Here is a 19585-nt window from a genome sequence, read left to right on the forward strand (position 1 = left end):
TAAATTTGGCAGGTTTGTTTTTACTCTTCTCTTCTGTTTTTTGTTCTGTGTGTGCCATAGATATCGCTATCCATTAGAGAAAAAAATTTGTAGTTTGGAATCAGTAGTTCTTTGACTGCTATTTCTGAATTCTCAGTATGTTGGAGAAGCAGGCTACTGCTAATCCCTGTATATTTATGATTATAAATGGTTTTACCGATAAAGGTTTTTTCATACTGAGCTACCCGGCAAAATTGTTAATTATTAATTTTATTTCTAATTGACGATTCCCTGCCCTATATATCTATCTATATATATATATATATATATATATATATATATATATATGTATATTTTTATATATATATATGTATATATATATAGATATATGTGTGTGTGTGAGTGTATCTGTGTGTATGTATGTATATATGTATACTTGTGTGGGGGGGGTGTACGTATGTTTGTAGGTATATATGTGTATATATGTGTACATATCTATGTATATGTATGTATATATATATAATTGTGTATGTATTTGTATAAATCCATATGTATGCGTTATTAGTTTCTGTATGTATGTACATATATCTGTATGTATACGTGTGTGTATATATGTATGTATGCGTGTATGTGTGTTTGTGTATATATATGTATATGTATGTGTGTGTATGTGTATATGTGTGTATATATATATATATATATATATATATATATGTATATGTATATATATATATAATTGGAGATTTCTGCGGGACAACCTGTTGAGAGCCACAGACCAGATCTGTGGCTGGTGTAAAGTCCCCTCTCGACCCAGAGTAACGTGGTGGCGGAACAAGGATGTAGACGGGGCTATTAGACAAAAGAAACAGGCTTGGAAGGACTGGAAGAACGGTGGTAGCAGGGAATTGTACCAATCTGCCAGAAGGGAAGCTAGGCGACATGTTTATTTAGCCAGAGGGGAAGCAGATAAGAAAAAGTTTGCCAATGTTCTGCGCCATGAGGACCAAAGACTTGAGGTATTTCGTGTTGCAAGACAGTGTGTGAGAGAGAATCGTGATGTCATGGGAGAGAAATGTGTGCGCATGGATGATGGTACGCTTGCACTAAATGAGGCTGCAAAGAAAGAGGTCTGGAGATGCCACTACGATAGATTGCTTAATAAAGAGAATGAATGGGAGAAAGAGAGCCTGCCGTATGTCGACCCAACAGAGGGACCAGCTGTCCGAGTTGACAGTACCAGGGTAGATAAAGCAATTAAGAGTATGAAGACAGGGAAAGCCCCCGGTCCATCAGGAATCACTGCAGAGATGCTCAAAATATCTGGCAGTGTTGGCTACAGCCTAGTCACCCGTATTACGAACCAGGTGATACACGAAGGAGTCATACCCAATGACTGGTGTAGCAGCACCATAGTAAACTGCTACAAAGGTAAAGGTGATGCTTTAGATACTAATAATTACAGAGGCATCAAGCTGTTAGATCAGGTTATGAAAGTTACGGAGAGGGTCAAATCCCAACTAATTAGGGAGCGAATCAATTTAGATGAGATGCAGTTTGGGTTCGTGCCAGGTAAAAGCACCACTGATGCCATATTTCTAGTGAGACAGCTGCAGGAGAAATATCTAGCCAAGGATAAACCTCTGTACCTGGCCTTCGTTGACATGGAGAAAGCCTTTGACAGGGTCCCCCGATCCCTTATCTGGTGGTCAATGAGGAAACTTGGGATAGAAGAATGGTTAGTAAGAGCTGTGCGAGCCATGTACAGAGATGCTGTCAGTAAGGTGAGGGTTGGAAATGAGTACAGTAATGAATTCCGGGTAGAGGTAGGGGTCCACCAAGGTTCCGTCCTCAGCCCCCTCCTATTTATCATAGTCCTCCAGGCGATCACAGAGGAATTCAAGACAAGTTGCCCCTGGGAGCTCCTCTATGCTGATGACCTTGCACTAATTGCGGAGTCACTATCAGAACTAGAGGAGAAGTTTAAGGTGTGGAAGCAAGGACTAGAATCGAAGGGCCTTAGAGTCAACCTAGCAAAAACCAAAATCCTAATAAGTAGGAAGGTAGATAAAACACAAACCCCTTCAGGTAGATGGCCCTGCTCAGTATGCAGTAAAGGAGTAGGTAGTAACTCTATAAGATGTACCCGGTGCAAGCTATGGACACATAAGAGGTGCAGCAATATCAAAGGCAGATTAACTACGAAGTTAGTTTTTGTATGTGGCAGATGTTCAGGTGCAATAAACACTGTAAACAAACAGGAAACAACTTCTATCTCATTCCAGGGAGAAAAACTAGAGGTAGTCGATAGCTTCCGCTATCTGGGTGACCAAGTTAGTAGTGGGGGTGGGTGCGCTGAAAGTGTAACTGCTAGAATAAGAATAGCCTGGGCAAAGTTTAGAGAGCTCTTACTCTGCTGGCGACAAAGGGACTCTCACTCAGAGTAAAAGGCAGACTGTATGACGCATGTGTACGAACAGCCATGCTACATGGCAGTGAAACATGGGCTGTGACTGCTGAGGACATGCGTAAGCTCGCAAGCAATGAATCCAGTATGCTCCGCTGGATGTGTAATGTAAATGTGCATACCCATCAGAGTGTAAGTATCTTGAGAGAAAAGCTGAACATAAGAAGCATCAGTTGTGGTGTGCAAGAGAGCCGATTGCGCTGGTTTGGACATGTGGTGAGAATGAATGAGGATAGCTGCGTGAAAAAGTGCCACTCCCTGACAGTTGAGGGAACCCGTGGAAGAGGTAGGCCCAGGAAGACCTGGGCTGAGGTGGTGAGGCAAGACCTTCGAACATTGGGCCTCACCGAGGCGATGACTACTGACCGAGACCTTTGGAAATGTGCTGTGCGTGAGAAGACCCGGCAAGCCAAGTGAGATCGTTGCCAGGGCCCCTGGACTGGCTCTTGTGCGGGTGGCACATAAGATGTACCATCCTGAGCGTGACCGTTGCCAGTACCGCCTGACTGGCCTGGTAGGGTTTTCGAGCGAGATCATTGCCAGTGCCCCTGGACTGGCTCTTGTGCGGGTGGCACATAAAAGACACCATTTCGAGCGTGGCCGTTTTCGTGCGGGTGACACGTAAAAGCACCCACTACACTCTCTGAGTGGTTGGCGTTAGGAAGGGCATCCAGCTGTAGAAACTCTGCCAAATTAGATTGGAGCCTGGTGTTGCCATCCGGTTTCACCAGTCCTCAGTCAAATCGTCCAACCCATGCTAGCATGGAAAGCGGACGTTAAACGATGATGATGATGATGATGATGATGATGATATGTATGTGTATGTATGTATATATGATAACACTCGAGTTCTTTTTCTTTTATATATATGTATTTGTATGTATGTATGTATGTATGTGCATGCGTGTGTTTACGTATGTGTTTGTATACATGTATGTATATGTATATGCGTATCTGTTTATTTGGTTATAGGCGTAGATGTATATGTATGTGTATGTGTATGTGTCTATTTCTATTTATACATGTGTGTATATATATATATATATATATGTATATGTGTGTGTATGGGGACAAGCACACATATGTGTATATTTGTATATGCATGGGTACGTATGTGCATATGTGTAGATGTGGACGTATGCATGTATATATATATATATATATATATATATACACACACACATATGTGTATATATCTTGGGCAAGTGCCTTCTACTATAGTCTCGGGCCGACCAGTGCCTTGTGAGTGGATTTGGTAGACGGAAACTGAAAGAAGCCTGTCGTATATATGTATATATATATATATGTATGTGTGTATGTGTTTGTATGTCTGTGTTTGTCCCCCCAACATCGCTTGACAACCGATGCTGGTGTGTTTATGTCCCCGTAACTTAGCGGTTCGGCAAAAGAGACCGAAAGAATAAGTACTAGGCTTCCAAAGAATAAGTCCTGGGGTCGATTTGCTCGACTAAAGGCGGTGCTCCAGCATGGCCACAGTCAAAAGACTGAAACAAGTAAAAGAGTAAAAGAGTATATGTGTGTGTGTGTATATATGTATGTATGTGTGTATATGCGTATATGTATTTATGTATGCATGTATGTTTTCACACATTTATGTATGTGTTGTCTAACCTACTATCTGGTAGCGTCCAATTCTCTAACGGTTTTTTTCAAATGAATCATGTCATAACCTTATCCATCTATTGTTTTCATACTCGGTCATAATGTCTTACGTTTAAGATGATTCCCATGCTTTCCCTGATGAGAAGGTTACAATTTTAATATCACAGATCCCTATGGATCACATAGATTGTAATCCTTTGAAACATATGTAGGAATAAAGTATGCAATTATAACATGCGTTTTCTCCATTCCTTAAGTTTTTATATATATATATATATATATATATATATATATATATATTGGTGGCTACACCAGGCTCCAATCTAATTTGGCAGAGTTTCTACAGCTGGTTGGCGTTAGGAAGGGCATCCAGCTGTAGAAACTCTGCCAAATTAGATTGGCGCCTAGTGTAGCCATCCGGTTGCACCAGTCCTCAGTCAAATCGTCCAACCCATGCTAGCATGGAAAGCGGATGTTAAACGATGATGATGATATATATATATATATTCTTTAAGTTTGTTTATGGGATATCTTTTGAATATGCATATAAAAGCTCCTATTTTTTTTATGCCAGCTACAGCCTAATGATACCAACTGGTGATACCAGATTTTTGGGGTTGCACTGAGTCGTGCCGATATAAAGTAAGATAAATATAGTAATAGTAATAACATCATCATCATTATTTAATGTCTGTTTTCCATACTGTCACGGGTTGGATGGCTTGACAGCAACTGGCAAGACCAGGGGCTGTACCCAGTTCCATATTCTGTTTTGACTTGATTTCTACAGCTGGATGCTCTTCTAATGTCAACCACATTACAGTGTGTACTGAGTGCTTTTAACATGGCACCTGCACCAATATATATATCTCTATATACACATACACGCACACACACATACATACATACATACATACATACATACATACATACATACATACATACATACATACATATGTACATACAGGCTTGGTAATATATATATATAGGTTTAGTGATGCAATCAGGAAAACTAGAACTAAAAAAAAAGAGTATATGTATTCTTTTTTTTTATTAATATTTAGCAGTGGCAACAGTGACTCAAGGGCTGAGTGCTTTGGATGGACAGATGAATGGATATGTGCCAGTCTCCTACAATCTTCAGCTCACCATACAAAAGTTGCTTGGGAAGTCTTTCATCATCCATTCTTACCAGATATCAGCCCCATCTCCAATGACTTTGCAGAATCATTGATTCTACGCTTCTGCTACCACTTCTCTCAAGTACCTCCACATCACTGATGGCTATTTTCCAATTTCTCCCAAGAATTTTCCTAAGACAATATTGATAATATCATTCTATATGGCAACGATGGCAGGACAGGAAGATATACTGTGGCGTGACTAGAGACACTTGTCAAGCCTACCAAATGCACTACTAACCTTACTGATTCTATACGAAATTTCATCATCAAGACCAGTAGTGCTCAAAGTACTTTTTAAATAAATGAATTTAGTTACAACTTTCAACCTCTGACCATACACAATTCTTGGATGAGGTTCAAGGACTGCCTCAGAATTGCTTTGACACAGACAGGAGTTTCAGCTATTGATTGGGAAAGAGAGGCACAAGACCAAAATGGATGGAGAAAAAGAGTACACAGTGGTTGTTCAAAGTTTGAAAGAGAGAAAATGAAACACAAGAAGATTAAGAGAAGGCTTAGAAAGAACGCACTTGTGGAAAATGTGGGAGAATTACCCTTAATTATTTTAATACATTACCCCTTAATTCTTTTAATATATATACAACTAGCAGAGATACCCGGCCTTGCTCGGGATTAAAATGGCATAGATTTTTATAGCTTTACTTGTTTCAGTCATGTAACTGCGACCATGGTGGAGCACCGCTGTTGGTCGAAGAAATCAACCACAGGATTTATTCTTTGTAAGCCTAGTACCCATTCTGTCAGTGTCTTTTACCAAACCATTAAGTTACAGGAATGTAAACACAGCAACATCAGTTGTCAAGCAATGGTGGAGATACAAACACAAGACACAGGTACACACATACACAAATATACACATATATACAACAGTCTTCTTTCAGTTTCTGAGTACGAAATCCACTCACAAGATTTTGGTCAGCCTGAGGCTATATATATATATATATATATATATATATATATATATATATATATATGCTTTCGGTGCAAATAGCTTTATTATAGGGTGCCGTATTTTACAATCCTGTAAATAATAATAATGGTATTTTTATATAAGCTTAAAGCTTATGCCGTTCACCATGCAATGACTAATGAAAATAGTCTAATAATGGATCATATAAGCCATCGACAGAAAAAAGAAGGCTTTCCCATCTGCGTGGGACGCGAACCCACATCCCTTTGTTAACATCACTAAGTGTGTTACCTTCACACGCAGATAGGAAAGCCTTCTTTTTTCTGTCGAGTGCTTATATGCCTCGTTATTAGACTATTTTCCTTAGTCATTGCACAGTGAATGCCATAAACTTTAAGCTTATATAAAAATACCATTATTATTATTATTTAAAGGATTGTAGAATACGGCATCGTATAACAAAACCCTTATGGTCTGCAATACCAACTTCAGGAAACCTGCCAGTCACCTAGTCACCTACCGCTCCGGCAGACACTCTAGCCAAATCGACTACATCCTCGCCAGAAATAGGGAAAGAGGCCGGCTTATAAATGCCAAAACCAGAAGGGAGGCTAGGCGACAGGTTTATTTAGCCAGAGGGGAAGCAGATAAGAAAAGATTTGCCAATGTTCTGCGCCGTGAGGACCAAAGACCTGAGGTATTTCGTGTTGCAAGACAGTGTAGGAGAGAGAATAGTGATGTTGTAGGAGAGAAATGTGACACGTAAAAGCACCCACTACACTCTCTGAGTGGTTGCGTTAGGAAGGGCATCCAGCTATAGAAACTCTGCCAAATTAGATTGGAGCCTGGTGTTGCCATCCGGTTTCACCAGTCCTCAGTCAAATCGTCCAACCCATGCTAGCATGGAAAGCGGACGTTAAACGATGATGATGATGATGATGATATATATATATATATATATATATATATATATATATATATATAATTCAAAAACATGAACAGTTTCGTAACATTGTTTACAAAATAATAGCTGATCGTTTGCGAAGGAGCATGTCTACAGTCAACACTTAGGATTTTTGCTCTGGTAACTTCTGCTCTCTCCCATGTTCATGCACGACCAGCTATATGTTGCTATGAGTAGACCAACGGATTCAGCAAATTTGGAAATTAGTTGTGGAGAAACAGAAAATATCGTTTATATTGTGTATCACTCACTAAAAAGATGAAATTTAAAAAAATCTGTTATCTCTCTCTCTCTTTACACTGTCGCTAGAAGGGGACTTAACTCATGTTTGCAAATGCTCCGACTTCAAAATTGTTAGAAGTTATGGTTTTAAATTATTTTTAATGCAAAAATTCACGTCTTAGGAAGCAAAAAAAAAAAAATAATAATAATAAATGGTCAATTCTGGGCATTTTCGACCATGAGGAATCCATTGGTGTGACTCCCAGATTGCTATCTTGTAAGGTGGGGATTTCTATAGATGCAACACACACACACACATACACATACACACAAACTCAGCTTTACAATATGTACTGATGTTACATAGAGCAACACGTTTCAACTGCATTGATTAGTAGCCATTGCAATTGCAACCCTATTATAATACTGGTGCAGTTGCTTCAGGGTCCTTCAATTTGACTGTTTAAAGTTTTTTGCTTATCTACTCTGTGTTGTATGATGTAGGGTTGTCTGTTAAGTTAGATGCAAACAATCTCCATTTGAAGTCTTGATTGGATAATCACTTATAATCCATTATTTCAAAACATTCTGTTGTTTAAATGTTTATTATTCATTTATACTTGGCAAATGTGAATTTCCATATGTGAAAGCATCTCAAAGCTTGTTCCTCTCTTGAATTTATTTCTTTACACTTTGATGTAAAAATCTGGTAAAATTCTTCAAGACATAAGTTACATTTTTGGGTTCCAGGTTTGCACGGTTTTGCAGTGTAAATTAATTCCCAACTGATAGTTGTTGTAAGGAATTAGTAATAATGGTACACCCCTTCCATGTGACGAATAGAATAACCTAGTCACTATAAGTAAAGAGAGTATGTAGTAGGCAGTCAGAGATAGTTGTGTCTTTACTGGTTTACTAAGTATAGTGTATACTGAAGCGGGTGTTATAATAATCCAACATTTAAGGATTAAGGCAATGAGGATTCAAACTCATGAAGAATTCATAAACTTGATGAGGCTAAACCAATTCACATGGAGTTAATAGAAACTTGAAGTGGAGTTAATAAACAAAAAAATCATGTAAATATAGAAAATTTGTGGCAGGTTTGCTCGAGTTGCAAAAACAACAACAACAACAATAGATACAACTGCAAGAGCAACAACAGATGCAACAACAACAAAAAATGAATATTACATCAACAAATGCAGCAATTACTGAAATTGTCAGGAAAGTCAGAAAAAGTGTTCTTGCCAGACTATGCCGTGAACTCCATAACAGAATTCAAATATGAACCAGACGAAGGAGTTACCTTCAAAGCATACAACAGAAGATATGAGAAAATCTTTGATAAAGAATATAAATATTGGGATGAGATGAAAACGTGCTTAATCTTGAGAAAACTAGTGGCAACAGAACATGAACAATACAATAATTATATACTCCCAAGAAAACCTTCAGGCATAAACTTTAATGACACGATAGATATATTGTGTAAAATTTTCAGTGAAAAAAGCTCATTGTTCAACACACGAGGAAAATGTCTAAACATAGAGAAAAACAATGATGCGGACTACATCACATATGCTAGTAGAGTAAATAGGGAATGCGAGAAGTTCAAGCTGGATGAATTAACACCAGATATGTTCAAACGCCTGATTTTTACACTGAGACTTACTACCAAAAAGGACACAGAAGTTAGAACTAGAATTTTTGCAAAGCTGGAACAAAACCAGAATGTAACCCTACAGCAAGTGCTAGAAGAATGTGAAAGGATAGTCAAATTAAGACACGACACAAGAAATCAAATGGAAAGATTGTTTCCAAGTAAAACATGTGTGAAATAGTCAAAATGAAGATTAAGCGTTTTCTAAAAAACACAACAAAAATTAGGAAATAAACCCATGTTTTGCATGTCGAGGTATACACTTGAGGTAAAATTATCTATTTAAAAAAGCCAGTGCTTTTGTTGCGAAAATTTAGGACATTTAAAAATGCGCTGTAGAACAAAGATGATAAAACGTCAGAACAATGGAAAAGATAAATAATATGTCAACAGAAGAAATTGGTAATATAACAATGAAGAAATTCGTGAAGGTGAAAATCAGAAATACAAGTGTTAAAATGCAGTTGGACACTAGTAGTGATATCACTATTATAAATGAAAAATCTTGCAAATATATCAGTAAGCTGAAATTAATTAAATCATAAAAAGTAGTACATGGTGTTACAGGAAAAAGATTATATTTTATCAGTGAATTTGTATGTAATGTAACATTTTGAAGTCAAACAAAAAAAGGTTAAGATATATGTGTTAAAAAATTCACTTAATTTATTTGGCACAGAGTGGATGGTACTATTCAAATTGTGGAATACACACATAAGTGGTCTGTGTGGAAATATAGTTGGATCAGTCAAAGGTTCAAATGAGGCTGAAGGACTGAAACAAAAAATTAAAAAATTATTTCTAGATGGTTTTTTTGGAAGAACTGGGTTGTTGTACAAAAACAAAAGCTAAGATCACTGTAAAACAAAGTGCATCACTGGGCTTTAGGCCAAAACAGAATGTGTCATTCGCAGCAATAGACCAGGTTAACAAAGAACTTGAAAGACAGGAAAGTCTTGGAATAATTGAAAAGATAGACCACTCAGGCTGAGCAGCATTGACAGTTTACATGAAAAGAAGAATAACAAATCAAGTGTTTGTGCAGATTTTTCAACAGGGTTGAACGATTGTTTAGTCACATATAACTACTCATTGCCGAGTCTGGAAGAAGTGTTTGCAAAATTGAATGGAAGGAAATTCTCCTCAAAATTAGACCTCTTTGAGGCATATCTACAAATACAAATAGAAGAAGATTACTCACATTTATTAACAGTTATCACACACTGTGGCTTATTTAAATTTAAGTGGCTTCCCCTTAGTGTAAAAGTGGATCCTGCTATATTTCAGCAAGTAATGGATGCAGTGTTGAGAGATTGTGATTTTGCTATCGGCTATCTAGACGATATTTTGATAAAGAGTGAATCACAGGAACAACACTTTGAACACATTAAAAGAGTATTTGGGAAAATAAGCGAATATGGGTTCAAGTTAATCGAGGAAAAATGTGAGTTGTTGAATAAAATCAAATACTTAGGACAAATAATAGACAAAAAAGGAAGAAAACCAGACCTATTAAGGCAACAGTGATAAAGAATATTCCCACACCAAAAAATGTAACTATACTGCATGCATTTTAGGGTTTGGTAAATTATTACCAAATCTACATTCCAAAGGTACATAATGTAAGGAACCCACTCAATGATCTGTTGAAAAAGAATACAAAATGGTGTTGGACAGATATGTGCCAGAAGGCATTTGGTGAATTGAAGAGTATTTTAACTTCAGACCTGTCATTGACACATTTTGATCCAAAGTTGGAAACTATACTGGCTACAGATGCAAGTGTAGGAGCCATACTTCTGCATAAATATGATAATGGCAGTAAAAAGGCTATAGTCCATGCATCGAGGTCGTTATTGCCAGCTGAAAAGAATTATAGTCAGATAGAAAAAGAGGTGTTGAGAATCATATTTGGTGGCAAGAAGTTCCATAGATTTATCCATGGAAGACGTTTCTGTTTGCAAGCAGACCATCACCCGTTTCTGACAATATACGGTGTGAAAAAAGGAGTCCCAATGCATGTGGTGTCATACCTCCCAGATCTAATGGATAGGCAGAATGCTTTGTTGATACCTTCAAAATAGCCCTTAGAAAATTGAATAAGGAAGTCATGGATGAGGTATCTACCTCAACAATTTTTAAGAATGTACTGTATGACACCAAATCTGAATACACCAGCAGATAGATCACCAGTGGAGTTGATGTTTGCAAAGAAAGTGAAATCAGTCTTTGATAAATTGCTACTTGGCAAGAAAAGAAAAAGTGCCAGGGAAGACATAGCAAGATTCTTTAAAGTTGGTGAAAAGGTGTATATGAGAGCGTACAAGAATGAAAAGCAGAGTTAGGAAGATGGCGTAATTACCAAATGCATAAGTAAAATGATGTATTGGGTAAAAAGTAGAAAAGGAATACAAAAGAGACACAGGAACCAACTGAAAAAGAGATTTGTGGAAGATGAACCAAAGAATTTGGAGGAACTGATGGAATGGTTGTACGATACATTCCAAGTACCAACGCCACTGCAGGTGATTGAACCCAGGCGTAAAAGTGAGAGGGAAAAAAACATACAGAATTCCTGAAAATAGAAACCAAGCACAAAAAATATTAAATTGTACAGAAAGAAAAAAAAAACAACTCAAAAATGGGAGGTGGGGTGAAAAAAATTATTGCTAAATAAAATGACACTTCCTAAGAAAAACTTAAAAAGGGAGATGTTGTAGGGAATTAGTAATAATGGTACACCCTTCCCAAAGAGAATATGTAGTAGGCGGTCAGAGATAACTGTGTCTTTACTGACTAACTAAGTATACTATATACCGAAGTAGGCGTTATAATAATCCAACATGTTAAGGATTATAACAATAATCTAGTCTTTGTTTCTGTCCTTAATAAACCAGATTAATTTGCTAAGACTTGTTTGAAATATTTTATTTTCATCTCCAAATGAACTCAAATAATTTGCCAGTCTCCTCTTGAAAATTAATGATCTCCTACTGATGTAAAAGTATTTATTACCCTCAAATGTAACTTTACATCTATATATTGCATTTTTAGTCTTACACTTATTTTTCACATAACAGGATTCCTGTTTAGAAAAATTGCAAAGATAATCACTTATATTTCACTCAGATTTAGTTTTAATTTGATCATCCATTGTAGAATTAAATTCATTTCCACCAAGTTTTTTATTAATATTTACACCTTTAGATAAAATAATCTTTGTTCTAATTCTAGCTGAACTTTTATTTGATTTGATGTAATTAACTATGTTAAATTACGTTGTTTCCCTTTCAGTGACATTTAGATTCTTAGCGTTCTCATCTATTTGAGTTTTTTTTTTATTCTGTTTGATGTCCAGCGACATGAGGAGCAAAGAACTGAAGTATTCCAGATTGCAAGACAGTGTGTGAGAGAAAATTGTGATGTCACAGGAGAGAAATGTGTCTGCGTGGATGATGATGCACTTGCTTTTAATGGTTCGGAAAAGAAAGAGGCTTGGAGGAGCCATTATGAAAGACTACTGAACGTAGAGAATGAATGGGAGGAGGAGAGCCTGCCAAATGTTGATCCAGTGGAGGGACCAGCTATCCGAATAGACAGCACCTTGGTAGATAAAGCAATTAAGGATATGAAGTCAGGAAAAGCCCCCGGCCCATCAGGAATCACTGCTGAGATACTTAAAACATCTGATGGTGTGGGCTATGGCCTTGTCACCCATATTGTAAACCAGGTAGTTCATGATGGAGTCATACCCAATGACTGGTGTAGCAGCACCATAGTCAACTGCTACAAAGGTAAAGGTGATGCTTTAGATAGAAATAACTACAGGGGTATCAAACTGCTGGATCAGGTGATGAAGGTCATGGAAAGGGTCATAGCCCAACTAATTAGGGAGAGAGTCTGTTTAGATGAGATGCAATTCGGTTTTGTGCCAGGTAGAAGCACCACTGATGCTATATTCCTGGTACAGAAACTGCAGAAGAAATACCTAGCCAAAGGTAAACCCCTATATTTAGCTTTTGTGGATTTGGAGAAAGCTTTTGACAGGGTCCCCCGATCCCTTATCTGGTGGGCGATGCGGAAACTGGGGATTGACGAATGGGTAATGAGGGCTGTACTGGCTCTATACAGAGATGCCGTCAGTAGGGTTAGGATTGAAAATGAATATAGTGAAGAATTCCAGGTAGAAGTAGGGGTCCACCAAGGATCAGCCCTCAGCACCCTCTTATTCATCATAGTCCTCCAGGCAATAACAGAGGAATTCAAGAGAGGTTGTCCCTGGGAACTCCTCTATGCTGATGACCTGGCCCTCATAGCAGAATGTTTATTCCCATTCAATAACGTCACTATACATTTATACACTACATCCTTCAAATTTCATTTATTATTAAATTTGCATTTAGTCTTATCTAAACATGTACAATTAATTATATCCTGGTCCACATTATTATTATTATTAGAATAATTATTGAATTTAAATTTATAATACTTATTTAACTTAAATCTTTTAAAAGAAGAGATAATATTAGTAACATTTTCCCTAAAACTATATATTTATATATATTTTATACTGTGAAACTTAATTTAATTTTAATTTTTAATAAATTGATTTTAATTGAGTTTTTACCAGTAATTTTGGATTTTATCCCTAATATTATTATTATTATTATTATTATTATTATTATTATATATATATATATAGTTCTGTCTTAGACTTAGCTGGCCGAAAATCCTTATTTCTCAATTCTATTTCTACCATTCAATATTTACTGTGTCTATGCGACAGAAATCCCCCAAAATATCTCTCTATCTCCCTTGTGCTGGCCTAACCCCCTCTGCTTTACTCTGTCTCTCTCGATCCCACTCGCTCTCTATCTCACTATTCTCCTCCTTCTTTCGATTGACCCCTTGCATCGCCAGGTCTTTTAAACTAGCACGCGCACCCCCCAATTCCAACACTCGACCGAAATACCTTTACAGCAATGGTCTTTGTGCAACCGCCCTCCCACCCCCACCACCGGAAGTTCCTATCTTCTACATCAGTACTGGAAGTTCTTGACTGTCTCCCATGAACACTTCTAAAGACTTCACGCCATTCCCCCCACCCCCACTTAGGGCTTATCCCCTATGTAAGGTAGCAATCATTTGGTGCAAAATACGATAGTGTAGTAGGTGCAGGCTGAAATGAATGCTACTGATTGTTTATGAATTCTGCAAAATGCGAGCTTTCTTTTCAGGTACATGATGCTGCTGTTCCTCGCCCCAGGGTCTCATGGTCCCATACCTCCCACACCCTCAGGGTTGGTACTCTCAACGTCGGCACTCTGAAAGGTAGGTCTGGTGAGATTGTCGAGATGATTGAACGGAGATGTGTTGATATCTGCTGCCTCCAAGAAGTAAGGTGGAGAGGTGATTCCACTAGGTTCCTCACAAGCAAAGAACACAGGTACAAGATTTTCTGGGCAGGGAACACATACAGGGTCGGGGGCGTGGGCATACTTCTTGCAGAGAAATGGGTGGATAAGGTAATTGAGGTAGTTAGAGTATCCGATAGAATACTTAAGATTAGATTAGTCCTTCACCATGGGTTAGCAACCATTATCTCGGCCTATGCCCCTCAGTCCGGGCTACCCAACGGACAGAAAGACTGATTTTATGACACCCTCCTGCAGACTACCTCATCGACGAATGACAGGGACCTTCTCTTTGTGGCTGGTGACTTCAATGGACATGTTGGACAACATTCAGGAGGCTTCTATGGCATACATGGAGGCTATGGTTTTGGTTCCCGCAATGAGGAAGGAACCAGGCTGTTGGAGTTCTGTGATGCAAATGACCTTATGGTCTGTAATACTAACTTCAGTAAACCTACCAGTCACCTAGTCACCTACTGTTCTGGCAGACACACTAGCCAAATTGACTAAATCCTCGCCAGGAAAAGGGAAAGATGGCTGCTTATCAATGCCAAAACCTTCCCAGGCGAAGAGTGCACCCCACAACATAGACTTGTAGTTAGTGACTTCAGGATCAGGGCTAAGTGGTTGCCCAGAAGACGACCAGCTTGGAGGAGAAGGGTCTGGAAGCTCAAAGATCCTGCGAATGGACAGAGATTTAGAGACTTATTACTCAAAGCCTTTGACGAAATAGATGGGTATGTAGCTTCACACAAGGTACAAAACAACTGGACGTTTCTACAAGACAACCTGCTGAGGGCCACTGACCAGATCTGTGGATGGTGCAAAGTCCCCTCTCGACCTAAAATAACGTGGTGGTGGAACAATGTTGTTGACAGGGCTATTAGACAAAAGAAACAGGCTTGGAAGGACTGGAAGAACGGTTGTAGCAGGGAATTGTATCAGACTGCCAGAAGGGAAGCTAGGCGACATGTTTATTTAGCCAGAGGGAAAGCAGATAAGAAAAAGTTTGCCAATGTTCTGCGCCATGAGGACCAAAGACTTGAGGTATTTCGTGTTGCAAGACAGTGTGTGAGAGAGAATCGTGATGACGTGGGAGAGAAATGTGTTCGCATGGATGATGGCACGCTTGCACTAAACGAGGCTGCAAAGAAAGAGGTTTGGAGACGCCACTACGATAGATTGCTCAATAAAGAGAATGAATGGGAGAAAGAGAGTTTGCCGAATGTCGACCCTACAGAGGGACCAGCTATCCGAGTTGACAGTACCATGGTGGATAAAGCAATTAAGAGTATGAAGACCGGGAAAGCCCCCGGCCCATCAGGAATCACTGCAGAGATGCTCAAAATATCTGGCAGTGTCGACTGTAGCCTAGTCACCCATATTGTTAACCAGGTGATACACGAAGGAGTCATACCCAATGACTGGTGTAGCAGCACCATAGTCAACTGCTACAAAGGTAAAGGTGACACTTTAGATACAAATAATTCCAGAGGTATCAAGCTGTTAGATCAGGTAATGAAAGTCACGGAGAGGGTCATAGCCCAACTAATTAGGGAGAGAGTCAGTTTAGATGAGATGCTGTTTGGGTTCGTGCCAGGTAAAAGCACCACTGATGCTATATTTCTGGTAAGACAGCTTCAGGAGAAATACCTAGCCATGGATAAACCTCTGTACCTGGCTTTCGTTGACATGGAGAAAGCCTTTGACAGGGTCCCCCGATCCCTCATCTGGTGGTCAATGAGGAAACTAGGGATAGAAGAATGGTTAGTGAGAGCTGTGCAAGCCATGTACAGAGACACTGTCAGTAAGGTGAGGGTTGACAACGAGTACAGTGAAGAATTCCAGGTAGAGGTAGGAGTTCACCAAGGTTCTGTCCTCAGCCCCCTCCTATTTATCATAGTCCTCCAGGCTATAACAGAGGAATTCAAGACAGGATGCCCCTGGGAGCTCCTCTATGCTGGTGACCTTGCACTAATTGCTGAGTCACTATCAGAACTGGAGGAGAAGTTTCAGGTGTGGAAGCAAGAACTAGAATCGATGGGCCTTAGAGTCAACCTAGCTAAAACCAAAGTCCTAATGAGTAGGAAGGTAGACAAAACACAAACCCTTCAGGTAGATGGCCCTGCTCGATCTGTAGAAAAGGCGTAGGTAGAAACTCTATAAGATGCACCTAGTGCAAGCTATGGACACATAAGAGGTGCAGCAATATCAAAGGCAGGTTAAGTAGGAAGTTAGTTTTTGTATGTAGCAGATGTTCAGGAGCTATAAACACTGTAAATGTGCAGAAAACAACTTCTGCCACATTCCAGGGAGAAAAACTAGAAGTGGTTGATAGCTTCCGCTATCTGGGTGACCAAGTTAGTAGTGGGGGAGGGTGCGCTGAAAGTGTAGCTGCTAGAATAAGAATAGCCTGGGCAAAGTTCAGAGAACTCTTACCCCTGCTGGTGACAAAGGGTCTCTCTCTCAGAGTAAAAGGCAGACTGTATGACGCATGTGTACGAACAGCCATGCTTCATGGCAGTGAAACATGGGCTGTGACTGTTGAAGACATGCGTAGGCTTGCAAGGAATGAAGTCAATATGCTCCGATGGATGTGTAGTGTCAGTGTGCATACTAGACAGAGTGTAAGTACCTTGAGAGAAAAGTTGAACCTAAGATGCATCAGTTGTGGTGTGCAAGAGAGACGATTGCGCTGGTATGGTCATGTGGTGAGAATGGATGAGGATAGCTGTGTGAAAAAGTGCCACACCCTAGCATTTGAGGGAACCCATGGAAGAGGTAGGCCGAGGAAGACCTGGGATGAGGTGGTGAGACACGACCATCAAACATTGGGCCTCACCGAGGCAATGACTTCCGACCGAGACCTTTGGAAATATGCTGTGCGTGAGAAGACCCGGCAAGCCAAGTGAGACCTAAATCCAAGGCCTCTGCCAGGGCTGTAACCAGCCCACTTATGCATACCTTTCCTTCATTGGACACTAAACTCCGCTTGCAAAGACCTGTTGAGGCAAGTGAAATGGAAATCGAACTAAACTCGATGACTGGCACCCATGCCAATGTCGTCTCCTTCATTGGACACGAAACTCAGCTTGTGAAGACCTGTTGGGGCAAGCGAAAGTGAAATCGTGATGGCACCTGTGCCCAGCATCTCCTTCCTGGCACTTGTGCTGGTGGCACGTGTAAAGACATCCAAGCGAGAACGTTGCCAGTGCCGCTGGACTGGTTCCTGTGCAGGTGGCACGTAAAATACACCATTTTGAGCATGGCCATTGCCAGTACCGCCTGACTGGCCTTCATGCCGGTGGCACATAAAAGCACCCACTACACTCTCAGAGTGGTTGGCGTTAGGAAGGGCATCCAGCTGTAGAAACTCTGCCAAATCAGATTGGAGCCTGGTGTAGCCATCTGGTTCACCAGTCCTCAGTCAAATCGTCCAACCCATGCTAGCATGGAAAGCGGACATTAAACGATGATGATGACGATGATGACGATGATGATGATATATATATATATATATATATATATATATACAGAATAATCAATATATTTATAATAGTCAATTCGTGTTGCCTACATACATTTTGGTTTATTACTTAAATCCATATTTATGCAATTAAACGGCATTATGAATTTGTAAAAGCAAAACCTTCGGAATTTGGGAGGGGTCTATACAGGGATGACACACTTTTTACCCTGCATAAGAAATATAGGAGATAAGAAATATATAAAAAGAGATTTTATAAATTTTTCAAAAATTTAGGGCTATCCATCACTATCAAAAATGAGCATAACTCTGTCAACTTCTTGACATTAGCCTAGATCTAGAAACAGGTAACTATGAATCCTACCATAAACCGAATACTAATCTAAGGTATATTAACACAAATAGTAACCATCCAAGAAATATTACACATAAATTAATTGAAAATATTCCAAAAGAATATCAAATCTATCGGCAAATGGGGAAATTTTTAAACAAACTGTGGATTATTATAACATTGCACAAGGTAAAACCGGATATAAGCAAAAATTAAAATTCTACAGACCAAGCTTAAATTCTGATAATAGTAACAATACGCAAAACAAGATTCCCAATAATGATATTAACATGGAAATAAATGAATATAAAGATAAAATATTTACAGATAGAATAGGGAATAAATTAGATAAGAATAATATAAGTAAAAACATCAGGAAACAGTTTAAATAAACCAAACACATATAACAGGGATAGAAACAGTAAAGAACTAATAAAAATCAATGGTAAGATAGAAAGTTAGCCAAAAACAAAACACTACAATAAGAGTAATTATAATTATATAAATACAAACCAAAATGGGACAATAAGCAACAAAAAGGTAGGAATTGAGAAGCTAAGCAGTAATGTTCCTAACAATTCTGTAAAAAATTACATCCCATGTATAAATGAAATTAACTGCCTTAAAAATTATTCTGGAGATAATACCTTTTGAAAAGCAAATTAGAACTAATATAGTGAAATTATTTTATAAAGTTGTCTCTAAACATTTTTCTGAGAAAAATAATACCATATAATTATAAACTCACACAAATTTAGAGCTGGCTTTTGCACTTCAAGGAACATAGCACAAATTATAACTACACAAAATAATAAAAGATTAAATGATTTCTATAAAAATAGGGGTAAAGAGAATAAAAATGAATTATTAAATGATCAAAATGACGAAAAATTTAATGATAGTATACACAATTGTTATATCCTTATGGATAAACGAATACACTGCAACAGTGTAATAACAATATAATCAAAACAAATGGCAGTAACCACACATAATGTAACAACAATCTTTTAAGAACCAACAATCCAACATGCTAACTCGAACTGTAAACTTTGAACTCCAACTTTAAACTATCAACACATGAACTGTGGAACTAACACAAACTATCTCACTTACTGAGACCGCTACTATTTGTATGTAGTGGTCCAGTCCATTCTTGGCAGGGGATATCGTACTCTCACACAACATCTCTCCTTTTGAGATTTTGTATTCCAAAGGAATAAAGAAATTTACTCTTTTACTCTTTTACTTGTTTCAGTCATTTGACTGCGGCCATGCTGAAGCACCGCCTGTAGTTGAGCAAATCGACCCCAGGACTTA

At 38.7% G+C, this 19585-nt stretch overlaps 1 protein-coding gene across 2 annotated transcripts in view; it reads left to right on the top strand.

The window, feature by feature from the left end:
• The window catches only part of LOC106881172 (uncharacterized), a 160226-nt gene that overhangs the window by 17997 nt on the left and 122644 nt on the right, over positions 1–19585 (top strand). The window lies entirely within an intron of this gene.

Source organism: Octopus bimaculoides, chromosome 3 (genome assembly GCF_046866305.1).
Source record: "Octopus bimaculoides isolate indiv1 chromosome 3, ASM4686630v1, whole genome shotgun sequence".
In the NCBI taxonomy this organism is placed as follows: Eukaryota; Metazoa; Mollusca; class Cephalopoda; order Octopoda; family Octopodidae; genus Octopus; species Octopus bimaculoides.